Source organism: Hypanus sabinus, chromosome 12 (assembly GCF_030144855.1).
Source record: "Hypanus sabinus isolate sHypSab1 chromosome 12, sHypSab1.hap1, whole genome shotgun sequence".
NCBI classification, from domain to species: Eukaryota; Metazoa; Chordata; class Chondrichthyes; order Myliobatiformes; family Dasyatidae; genus Hypanus; species Hypanus sabinus.
Window position 1 is genome coordinate 12,647,923 of NC_082717.1, and position 11,943 is coordinate 12,659,865.

The 11,943-nt window shown below is 45.9% G+C and overlaps 1 protein-coding gene across 17 annotated transcripts in view; it reads right to left on the minus strand.

The window, feature by feature from the left end:
• LOC132402627 (uncharacterized) overlaps positions 1 to 11,943 on the minus strand; it is a 381,320-nt gene that overhangs the window by 188,126 nt on the left and 181,251 nt on the right. The window contains exon 3 of one of the 17 annotated variants that reach the window (XR_009514999.1): positions 3,135 to 3,967. The exons of the other annotated variants lie outside the window; for them this stretch is intronic. The gene's annotated coding sequence lies outside the window, so the exon portion shown is untranslated. Of the gene's footprint in view, positions 1 to 3,134; positions 3,968 to 11,943 lie in introns of those variants that run through there. 17 annotated transcript variants of the gene reach the window in all.

The window sequence follows — 11,943 nt, forward strand, 5'->3', positions numbered from 1 at the left end:
AACAGACCTAACTAGATCCCTTCCACCAGCACCCTGCTCCATCTGTTAGAATTGGTCCTCATCCCCAACAATCTCTCTTTAACTGCTCCCATTTTCTCCAATCCCATGGTGTAGCCACAGTTACCCAGCTATGCATGCCTTTTTGTTGGCTATGTGGAACAGTCCATGTTTCATGTTTATACTGGTAATCTGGTAATGCTCCCCACCTCCTTCTGGGCTATATTAATGACTGCATTGGTGCTGCTGCATGAACCCATGTTAAGCTCATCAATTTCATCAATTTTGCTTCCAACTCCCAACCTGTCCTCAACTTTACTTGGCCCATCTCCGACACTTCTCTCCACTTTCTCAATATCTCTGTATCTGGAAGCAGACTAAAACTACTGACTCTCGCAGCTACCTTGATTATACCTCACTTGTAAAAATGCAATTCTCTTCCCTCTGTTCTTCTGCCGCCTTCACGTCTGTTCTCAGGACAAGGCTTTGTATTCTGGAACAATGGGGACATCCTCTTTCTTCAAAGATCAGAGTTTCCAAAGTAGGTTTTTAGAAGAGTTTTGAAATGTTCCACAGTATTAACCCGGCATATATCAGTCGGTAAAGTATTCTGGAGTTTTTAGTGCACAGGAGTAAAAGGCTGCACCACCAATTCTTATATGCTTGGCTCCAGGAACTCGAAGCAAACCAGTATTCATGGATCTTGGTTATAATCAGGGATGTAAGGGAATTGGCACTCCAAAATACAGTATATGGAGGAGTCAGATTATTCAGAGACTTGTGTACAATTAAGAGTATTTTAAAATTGATCCTAAAAGACACAGGCAGCCAGTTTAATGATGCCAAACTAGTGAAATGTGCACAGATTTTCTTTTTTTGGTTAAGATTTTTGCTATTGCATTTTGAACAAGCTGCAGCCAATTTATGTCTTTCTTTGGCCATAAGATCATAAGACACAAGAGTGGAATTAGGTCATGCTCCCCATTGAGTCTGTTCCACCATTCCATCATACCTGATTTATTATCCCTCTCAACCCCATTCTCCTGCCCTCTTCCTGTAACCTTTGACATACGTAGAACCATAGAACACTACAGCACAGAAAACAGGCTATTCGACCATTCTAGTCTGTGCCGAAACTTTATTCCACTAGTCCCATTGACCTGCACCCAGTCCATAACCCTCCAGACCTCTTCTATCCATGTATCTATCCAATTTATTCTTAAAACTTAAGAGTGAGTCCACATTTACTATGTTATATGGCAGCTCATTCCACACTCCCACCACTCTCTGAGTGAAGAAGTTCCCCCTAATGTTCCCCCAAACCTTTCCCCTTTCACCCTAAAGCCATCTCCTCTCATATTTATCTCTCCTAATCTAACTGGAAAGAGCCTACTCACATTTACTCTGTCTGTACCCCTCATAATTTTGTAAATTTCCATCAAATCCCCCCTCATTCTTCTACGCTCCAAGGAATAAAGTCCTAACCTGTTCAATCTTTCCCTGTAACTCAACTCCTGAAGACCCGGCAACATCCTAGTAAATCTTCTCTGCTCTCTTTCAATCTTACTGATATCCTTCCTTTAGTTAGGTGACCAGAACTGCACACAATACTCCAAATTTGGCCTCACCAGTGTCTTATACAATCTCACCATAACATCCCAACTCTGACACTCAATACTTTGATTTATGAATGCCAGGATGCCAAAAGCCTTCTTTTGTGATGCCACTTTCAGGGAATTATGTATCTGAACTCCCAGATCCCTTTGTTCCTCCGCACTCCTCAGTGCCCTACCATTTACTGTATATGTCCTACCGTGATTTGTCCTTCCAAAATGCAACACCTCACACTTATTTGCATTAAACTCCATCTGCCATTTTCTAGCCCATTTTTCCAGTTGGTCCAGATCCCTCTGCAAACTTTGAAAGCCTTCCTCGCTGTCCACAATGCCTCCAATCTTAGTGTCATCAGCAAACTTGCTGATCCAATTTACCACATTATCATCTAGATCATAGAACCATAGAACATTACAGCACAGAAACAGGCCTTTTGGCCATTCTTGGCTGTTCCGAACCATTTTTCTGCCTAGTCCCACTGACCTGCACCTGGACTATATCCCTCCATACTCCCTCTCATCCATGTACCTGTCCAAGTTTTGCTTAAATGTTTAAAAGTGAGCCCGCATTTACCACTTCATCTGGCAGCTCATTCCACACTCCCACCACTCTCTGTGTGAAGAAGCCCCCCTCTCCAATGTTCCCTTTAAACTTTTCCCCCTTCACCCTTAACCCATGTCCTCTGGTTTTTTTTCTCCCCTAGCCTCAGTGGAAAAAGCCTGTTTGCATTCACTCCATCTATACCCATCATAATTTTATATACCTCTATCAAATCTCCCTTCATTCTGCTACGCTCCAGGGAATAAAGTCCAAACCTATTCAACCTTTCTCTGTAACTCAGTTTCTCAAGTCCCAGCAACATCCTTGTAAACCTTCTCTGCACTCTTTCAATCTTATTAATATCCTTCCTGTAATTAGGTGACCAAAATTGCTGACAATACTCCAAATTTGGCCTCACCATTGATATAGACAACAAACAATAATGGTCCCAGCACAGACATACAACAATGGGCCCTGAGGCACACCACCAGTCACAGGCCTTCAGTCTGAGAAGTAATCATCCACTCCCAAGCTCTGTCTTCTCCCACACAGCCAAATCAAAAACCTAACATACTAAACAAGAACCTAACAAACTCCACTGTAAGTGTACCCAATGACTTGGTCTCCACAGATTTATGTGGCAAATAATTCCACAGAATCACTACCCTGTGGCTAAAGAAACTCCTCCTTAGCTCTGTTCAAAGTAGACACCTATGTATTCTGAGGCTGTGCTCTCTGATCCTATGCTCCCCTCAACAATAGGTAGCATCCTCTCCCCATCCACTCTTACTAGGCCTTTCAATATATGAGAGGTTTCAGTGAGATCCCCCCCCCCCACCCCGCTCCTCATTCCGTGGAGTGGAGGCTGGTTTCCACGATGGAAGGGCACGGTAGCATAATGGTGAGCACAATGCTTTACAGTACAGACGACCTTTGCTGCCAAAGTGACCCCTCGTACCATGGAGATGGAGCTTTTGAGGAAAACCCTTGGGCGGAGCTGATTCGATAAATGTCTGCTAAAGTTTTAACGAAATGTGATACGTCCGGTGAGAAACCTGACCCACCTGTAGGACTTACGACGGCAAACGAATGCTGTCACTTGATTAGAGAGATGACTGGTATTTTCTGTTGCAGCTGTGGAGAAGGTGGACACTTTATGGAAGACTGTGAGGGGCAGGAAAATCTTTGAAGAGTAAGTCAGCGGTTAATCAAACAAAGAAGGAAAGTTGCAAAGCTACGGAGGGACCCAGTAAAGGAATGGGCTGCTTCTTGCAGAGGAACTGTTCCAATCAGAGTATCAAGGGAATTACTAAAGTGCAAATTACTATTCCTGAAGGCTTGGTGGGACCAAGCTCTGAATTGTCCATACAGATGGAAGGTATTTATTCTAGAGCCATACTTGACACAGGTTCTCAAGTTACTTTACTCTACACATCCTTTTACAACCAGTATTTGACGCATTTACCATAGACCCCAATCGGTGCCCTTGAGATTTGGGGGATGACTACCTGTACATTGGTTACTTGGCGTTGAAACTGAAGTTTTCAGAAGCAGATGTTGGAGTAACTGAGACTATTGACAAACCAGTGTTGGTCTGCCCAGATCCGGTTGAAAAGGGTGAAGCTTCCATCCTTGTGGGAACAAATACTTCCATTGTGAGAAGGTTTGTGGGAGCATGCAAGGATGTTGATTGTTGATTGTCCAACTTGTTCCTGTGATGACTGTGTTTATTTTTCCAGGGGAACTGGAGTGAAACAGTCTCCTGGATTGAAGAAGTTGACCTCGAAGTCATTCAGCTTTGGTGACACACCAATACCTGAGAAATGGGAATGGAGAAGATGTTGGAACATGAAGATGTCTTTTCTACTGACGAGTCTGATGTTGGTTGCTCCAAAGACACTTGCCACACTATTAGAGTGACTGAGAACACCCCATTTCCAAGAGAGGCCTCACCAGTTAGCACTAGCAGATGTTGAAGGTATTCGGAAGCATCTGAAGGAGACTAAGTTCAGTCATGGGGCTGGGGTCCTGAGCTGCCAGAAGATATGCATGTTAGACAGGAGGAGGCACCCTCTAGTATACAGGAAAGGTCACAAGGAGCGGCTGAAGCTGGAGAAGCTGAAGATGGGATAAGAAGGTCTCGGAGAGTCAGGAAAACACTAGCTAAGCTGACAGAGGATGCACCTGGGAAATAGGGTATTATATCCATTCCCATGGCAAGATGTGTTACTTCCATTTACCCACAGAACCACAAAATTCATTTGAATACCTTTTTATTAATAATGGTTGAATAAGTTCCACAGTCATGAGGGCATGACTATTTTTGGTGGGGTAGGGGGAGCAGAGTGTAATGCCCTGGTTAAGATTTCTACGGCTATTCAGTAGATACTTCACTTCAGCAATGGTCTTCAAAAGCAATGTGCCCTGCTGGTAAAATGTTTCGGTTTCGGCTAAGGCAAGAAGACCTGCTGTTCAACTTAGGAGTGTGAGTCAGCCAATTAGGATTGTCGGGCCAAGTTTTCTGAAGGACAGTAGCCTGGTTTGGGGGATTTTTGCAGGAGCTGTGGAGTGGGACAGAAGGGAAGCTGCAACAGAATGCCGTTGGAAGGAGATTCATTGCCCTTCCACAGAGCGCTTTGCTCAGATGAATGGCTCAAAGAAGGAAGGGCCAATACTTTTGTTCAAGTTGGACTTTGCAGAGGTTTGCAATGTGTTGTGTGCTTTCTTGCAGACCATGGGTCCAGCATGTGAGTAAAAGATAACTCCAATATGAGCTCCAACAGACTGTGCACATTGGACTGGTTTAACTGTATTGGACCCTTTCATTTTCTTTTTTTTTCTTTTTCCTATTAATTGTTTGATCAAGCTGAAACATGTAAATGTACTTCCTTTGTAATTTTATATGGTGTACTATCTGTCATTTCTGGCCAACCGACAATTCTGTATGGGAAGCATTTACACAACATTTGCTCAAATCGAGCTTTCTTTAAACAGGACATCACAATGTTCCTGTTTGGTTGAACCCCAAATTATACCAACCCTAGATGTATATTGTTTATGAAAAGTGGCCCTCTCATCACTGAGTCAGTTGGCTGTTAGCAGAGCTAGCTAACAAGTCAAGTTTGTATATGAGCTCACTGAGAGGTTTACATATATATTTTTTTAAAAAGTTAAATTACATAAATAGTGCAAAAGAGAAAAAAAAGCCATGAGGTTATTATGTTCATGGGTTCAAAGTCCATCCAGAAATCTGATGGCAGAGGGGAAAAGCTGTTTCTAAATCATTGGGTACGTGCCTTCAGGCTCCTGAACCCCCTCCTCCTTGATGGTAGCAACGAGAAGAGGCTATGTTCTGGATGATGGGGGTCCTTAATGATGGATGCTGCCTTTTTGAAGCGTTGCTCCTCGCTCCTGGAAGATGTCCTGGATGCTACATAAGCTGCCGCCCATGATGGAGCTGACTTAAGTTCACAGCTTTCTGCAGCTTCTTTCAATACTGTGTAGCTGCCCCTCAGCCCCAAACCAGGTGGTGATACAGCCAGCAAGAATGCTCGCCACAGTATATCGGTAGATGTTTGAGAGTGTCTTTGGTGATGAACCACATCACCTCAAACCCTTAATGTAATGTAGCCATTGCCTTGCCTTCTTTGTTGCTGCATCGATACGTTGGGCCCAGGATAGATCCTTAGAGATGTTGACATCCAGGAACTTGAAATTGCTCACCCTTTCCACTTCTGATCCTTTTTGTCTTACCCTTTCTGAAGTCCACAATCTTACTGACACCAGGTGCAAGGAAGTGCCTGATATTGGTCAAAGCCAGGCGAGGAGACCATTGACAGAGTCACAGTGCTTGTCCCACCTTATCTCTGTTCAAACTCCTTATCACCGGCGTTAATAATATGTTATATATTGGGCAGCTTGACAACATATTTGTTAGTGCAATGCTTTACAGTACCAGCGACCCAGGTTCAATTCCTGTCGCCATCTGTAAGGACATTGCATGTTCTACCCATGACAGCTTGGGCTCCCTACATGTGCGACAGATTCCCCCAAAGTTCCAAAGACATACAGGAGGGGTTAAGGTGGGCGTGATGTGGGCATGCTCTGTTGGTGCAGAAGCAAGACGACATTACGGGTTGTCCCCAGCACATCCTCAGGATAAGTTGGTGGTTTATGATAACAACACATTTCACTGTTTACTTGAGACAAATAAGGCTAAACTTAAACTTTATTCTCAGACACAAAGAGTAACCAGAGTCCAGGAACACATGTGGCATGAGGAACCTCAAAAAATAAACCCACAGGCTCACTGGTCAATCCTGCTAACCTGGATCCCAAACCACTTACAGTTTCCTCTGACGGCAGCTAGCGACAGGGAGAGAAAGACCAGTCAAGGGCAGACAGGTGGCACCAAACTCCCGCCCGTCCTCCGCTCTCATTCACGTCAACGTTAACCTTGTTCGACACGTCAGTCGGAGGGACGCAATGGAGTCTATCATGGGCTCACACCCTCGACACGTTAGTCGGAGCGACGCAATGGAGTCTATCAAGGGCTCACACCCTCGACACGTCAGTCGGAGAGGAGCAATGGAGTCTATCATGGGCTCACACCCTCGACACGTCAGTCGGAGAGGAGCAATGGAGACTATCAAGGGCTCACACCCTCGACACGTCAGTCGGAGAGACGCAATGGAGTCTATCATGGGCTCACACCCTCGACACGTCAGTCGGAGAGGAGCAATGGAGACTATCAAGGGCTCACACCCTCGACACGTCAGTCGGAGAGACGCAATGGAGTCTGTCATGGGCTCACACCCTCGACACATCAGTCGGAGAGGAGCAATGGAGTCTATCATGGGTTCACACCCTCGACACATCAGTCGGAGAGAAGCAATGGAGTCTATCATGGGCTCACACCTTCGACACATCAGTCGGAGAGGAGCAATGGAGTCTGTCATGGGCTCACACCTTCGACACGTTAGTCGGAGCGACGCAATGGAGACTATCATGGGCTCACACCCTCGACACGTCAGTCGGAGAGATGCAATGGAGTCTATCATGGGCTCACACCCTCGACACGTCAGTCGGAGAGGAGCAATGGAGACTATCACGGGCTCACACCCTCGACACGTCAGTCGGAGAGAAGCAATGGAGTCTATCATGGGCTCACACACTCGACACGTCAGTCGGAGGGACGCAATGGAGTCTGTCATGGGCTCACACCTTCGACACGTTAGTCGGAGCGACGCAATGGAGACTATCATGGGCTCACACCCTCGACACGTCAGTCGGAGAGATGCAATGGAGTCTATCATGGGCTCACACCCTCGACACGTCAGTCGGAGAGGAGCAATGGAGACTATCACGGGCTCACACCCTCGACACGTCAGTCGGAGAGAAGCAATGGAGTCTATCATGGGCTCACACACTCGACACGTCAGTCGGAGGGACGCAATGGAGTCTGTCATGGGCTCACACCTTCGACACGTTAGTCGGAGCGACGCAATGGAGTCTATCAAGGGCTCACACCCTCGACACGTCAGTCGGAGAGGAGCAATGGAGACTATCATGGGCTCACACCCTCGACACGTCAGTCGGAGAGAAGCAATGGAGTCTATCATGGGCTCACACACTCGACACGTCAGTCGGAGAGATGCAATGGAGTCTATCATGGGCTCACACCCTCGACACATCAGTCGGAGAGGAGCAATGGAGTCTATCATGGGCTCACACCCTTGACACGTCAGTCGGAGAAACGCAATGGAGTCTATCATGGGCTCACACCCTCGACACGTCAGTCAGAGAGGAACAATGGAGTCTATCATGGGCTCACACCCTTGACATGTCAGTTGGAGAGGAGCAATGGAGTCTATCATGGGCTCACACCCTCGACACATCAGTCGGAGAGGAGCAATGGAGTCTATCATGGGCTCACACCCTCGACACATCAGTCGGAGAGGAGCAATGGAGTCTATCATGGGCTCACACCCTCGACACGTCAGTCGGAGAGGAGCAATGGAGACTGTCATGGGCTCACACCCTCGACACGTCAGTCGGAGAGACGCAATGGAGTCTGTCATGGGCTCACACCCTCGGCACATCAGTCGGAGAGAAGCAATGGAGTCTGTCATGGGCTCACACTCTCGACACGTCAGTCGGAGAGACGCAATGGATTCTATCATGGGTTCACACCCTCGACACGTCAGTCGGAGAGGAGCAATGGAGACTATCACGGGCTCACACCCTCGACACATCAGTCAGAGAGGAGCAATGGAGACTGTCACGGCCTCATACCCTCGACACGTCAGTCGGAGAGGAGCAATGGAGTCTATCATGGGCTCGTGCCCTTGATGCTTCATTAGCAATGGAGTCAGTGATGGGCCTCCACCCTCCTTGCCTCAGTCAGAGGGAAGCAATGGAATTGATCATAGCTTGTGCTCTGTCACCAAGCTTCTAAACCTCCAGACCACACACTCTGCTCTATACCTGACTGGCCTCCCTTGGAGGCAGCAAAGTGCCAGATTGCTCAATCGGCTCAAAAACACACCATCGACGCATAAATCATGGGTTCCAATTGCATGCAACTTAGTAGAATCATATTTGAAAGAAGAAGATGTCCAGCATAGTCCAGTCCAGAATTAACAGCCACTGTTTAAGAATAAGGGGTAGGCCATTCACAACAGAGATGTGGAAAAACTTTTTCACCCAGAGAGTGGTGGATATGTGGAATGCTCTGCCCCAGAAGGCAGTGGAGGCCAAGTCCCTAGATACATTCAAGAGAGAGTGAGATAGAGCTCTGATAGATAGTGGGATCAAGGGATATGGGGAGAAGGCAGGAACGGGGTACTGATTGTGGATGATCAGCCGTGATAGTGAATGGCTGTGCTGTCTAGAAGGGCCAAATGGCCTACTCCTGCACCTACTGTCTATTGTCTATTGTCAATAAGTAAGAGAAGTAGTTTTGTAAACTGTCTGCAGGACGTTGCCATTGGTCAGGTTGTTCACTGGTGCCATCTCGCTATGGCTTCCTACGTTCCTACCATTCCATCCAATGATTCAACCGGTCAGGACACTTTCAAACGTACATCTGGAGAGGTTTGTTAGAGTGTTTGGTAACAAGGTGAACCGCCTTAACCTACTAAGCAAATAAAGACATTGACACACCTTCCTTGCGATTGTGTCTGTGAACAGGTCACCTGATATGTTAACACCCAGGAATTTAAAAGCTGCTGACTCTCGACACCACTGATTCACCAATGTAGACTGGTGGATGCGTGCTCTCCTTTCCCTTGAAAAGGAGGTTATGAGAGGGTATTGTTGTAGCACCACTTAACCAGATGTCCTACCTTGAGAGGCTTCTGGATTTTGGGGGAATTCTGGTGTTAGTGCAGGAAAATATATGAGATGGAAGATTCAGCCTTCATTTCACTGACCAGAGGAACAGGTTGGAAAGGATGAATGGCCTATCTATTTCCAGTTAGGCAGCTGCAGGGCATAGCTTCATTGCCTCTAGTTCCCACCACACTTAGCTGCCTGCATCTAAGCTCTCTCCCCTGATTGATTGCCAGAACAAACACAACAGCAAATTCTTTAATTAACCGAATAAGGGACACGCTGACCCAACATAACATTCGGGCACTGAAGAGGAACCATTCTGTGGAATGGTGCCATGATGTGCTTATGTAAATACTTTGCCTCAATATCACTGAACTATTTCTTTCAGCTTGTCTGGTGTTGAACCTCTGACAACATTAATAAGGGGAGACCTTACAGAGGCATACAAAGTTATGAGGTGTATAGGGTGAATGCATGTAGGCATTTTCTCCTCAGGCTGGGTGAGGTAAGAACTACAGGTTAAAGGTGAAATATTGAAGGGGAATCTGAGGAGTAACTCATTCCATTATAGGGTGGTGATAGTGTGAAATGAGCTGCCAGTGAAAGTGGTGGCTAAGTTCCTGGACAGGAGGGGTATGGAGGGCTATGGTCTGGGTGCAGGTCAATGGAACTAGGCAGAATAATAGTTCAGCATGGACTAGGTGGGTCAAAAGGCTTGTTTCTGTGCTGTGGTGATGTATGACCCCATGAAACATTAACTCTTGTTTCTCTTTCCACTGCCTGACCCACCGTGTGTTTTCAGTGATTTCTGTTCTTACTTTCTCAGACATCTGCTTGAATTCTCATTCTGCTCATTTTGGAGAGAAAGTGGCTAACTGACTGAAGGACTTTTTTCTATTGTGTAGGTGGCAGGTCTTGCTGGAACTTGTGCGTTCATTGTGTGTCGTGTCACATGACATGGGCGATCATGCTCTCCCTGACAATGACTGTTCTTGGCAAATTTTATACAGAAGTCATTTATCATTGCCCCCTTCTAGGCAGTGTCCTTACAAGATAATCTCCCCAGCCATTATCAATACTCTTCAGAGATTGTCTGCCTGGCGTCAGTGGTCGCATAATCAGGACTTGTGATTTACACTTCACACGACCCTGATCAGGGGGATAAGCAGGTGCTACATCTTGCCCAAAGATGACTTGCAGGTTAGTGGAGGGAAGGAATGTCTTATACATCCTTTGGTAGAGACCTATCTCCAGCTAAATTACACTGAAAGTTTGGATAGGTTTTCCTGGGCGGAAATGACTGATATGGCAAGTATAGGAGGGGATATCAGAGGTAGGTTCTTTACATAGAAAGTGGAACGCCCTACTGGGGTGGTGGTAGAAGCAGATATATTAGGGGCCTCTGGAAAAACTCTTAGGCAAGCAAATAAAAGAAAAATGGAAAGCTGTATAGGAGGGAATAGTTAGATTGATCTTAAAGTAGGTTTAATAGTTGTCACAACATCATGAGCCACAGAGCCTATACTGAGATGTAATATTCTATTTAATGTTCTGTGTTTCTCCCACACAATGTCACTATGTTCGGATATGTCCCAAGTGCAGAGTGACAGAAACTGAAGCGGTCAATAGTTCACAGACTCTAATGCAAACAGAGCTAGAGAGAAAAGAAAACAATAAACGCTAGGTCACACAGGGCCGTTAACTAGAACTCTCAAATGTAAACTAAAGCCAACACTACAGCTGAAAGAAATAACTAAATATAAAACAAACACCGCCAGTCTTCCGAGTCGGTTGACTTGACTGTCCAATTTCTCAGGCAAGGCCAAATGCAAGCAGGCAGCGAAACATTGCTATGCTTTGTTCAAGTCTTGACAAATATTACAACAAAAAGAATGGAGATACAACATACTGTCACAACATAATAATGATTAGCTGTCATGAGTGCAATTGCCTTATCTGCTGCGCTGCTGAATCCGTGGCTGTGACACACGATCCCTGGACCTGGGATTATCCGAGATTTGCAGAATGGTGGGTTAACTGGCCGCTGTAGATTTTCCCTGTGTGTAGGTGAGTTTTAGAATCTGCTGGGAATGCAGGAGTAGTGTATATGGGTTGTTGATTGGAGGGTAGAAGCTGTCCTCAAGCCCAGTGGTACATGTTTTCCGACTTTTGTATCTTCTGCCCAATGGGAAAGAGGCGAAGAGAGAACATCTGGGGTGAGTTGGGGTCTTTGACTATGCTGGCTGCTTTACTGAGGCAGTGAGAAGTGTAAGCAGACAGTGATAGTGAAAGAGCTATGTTATGTTTTGTAACTTCAAAACATTAAATTAACTCAAAGAAACTCACAGGAGTCCAAAAATGCAGGAGTAGTTCAAGTTTACTTCAAGCGAGGCACGCTATATCACATGGTAGCATGATGATGTAATGCAATTCATGTATTTATACATATAACCCATA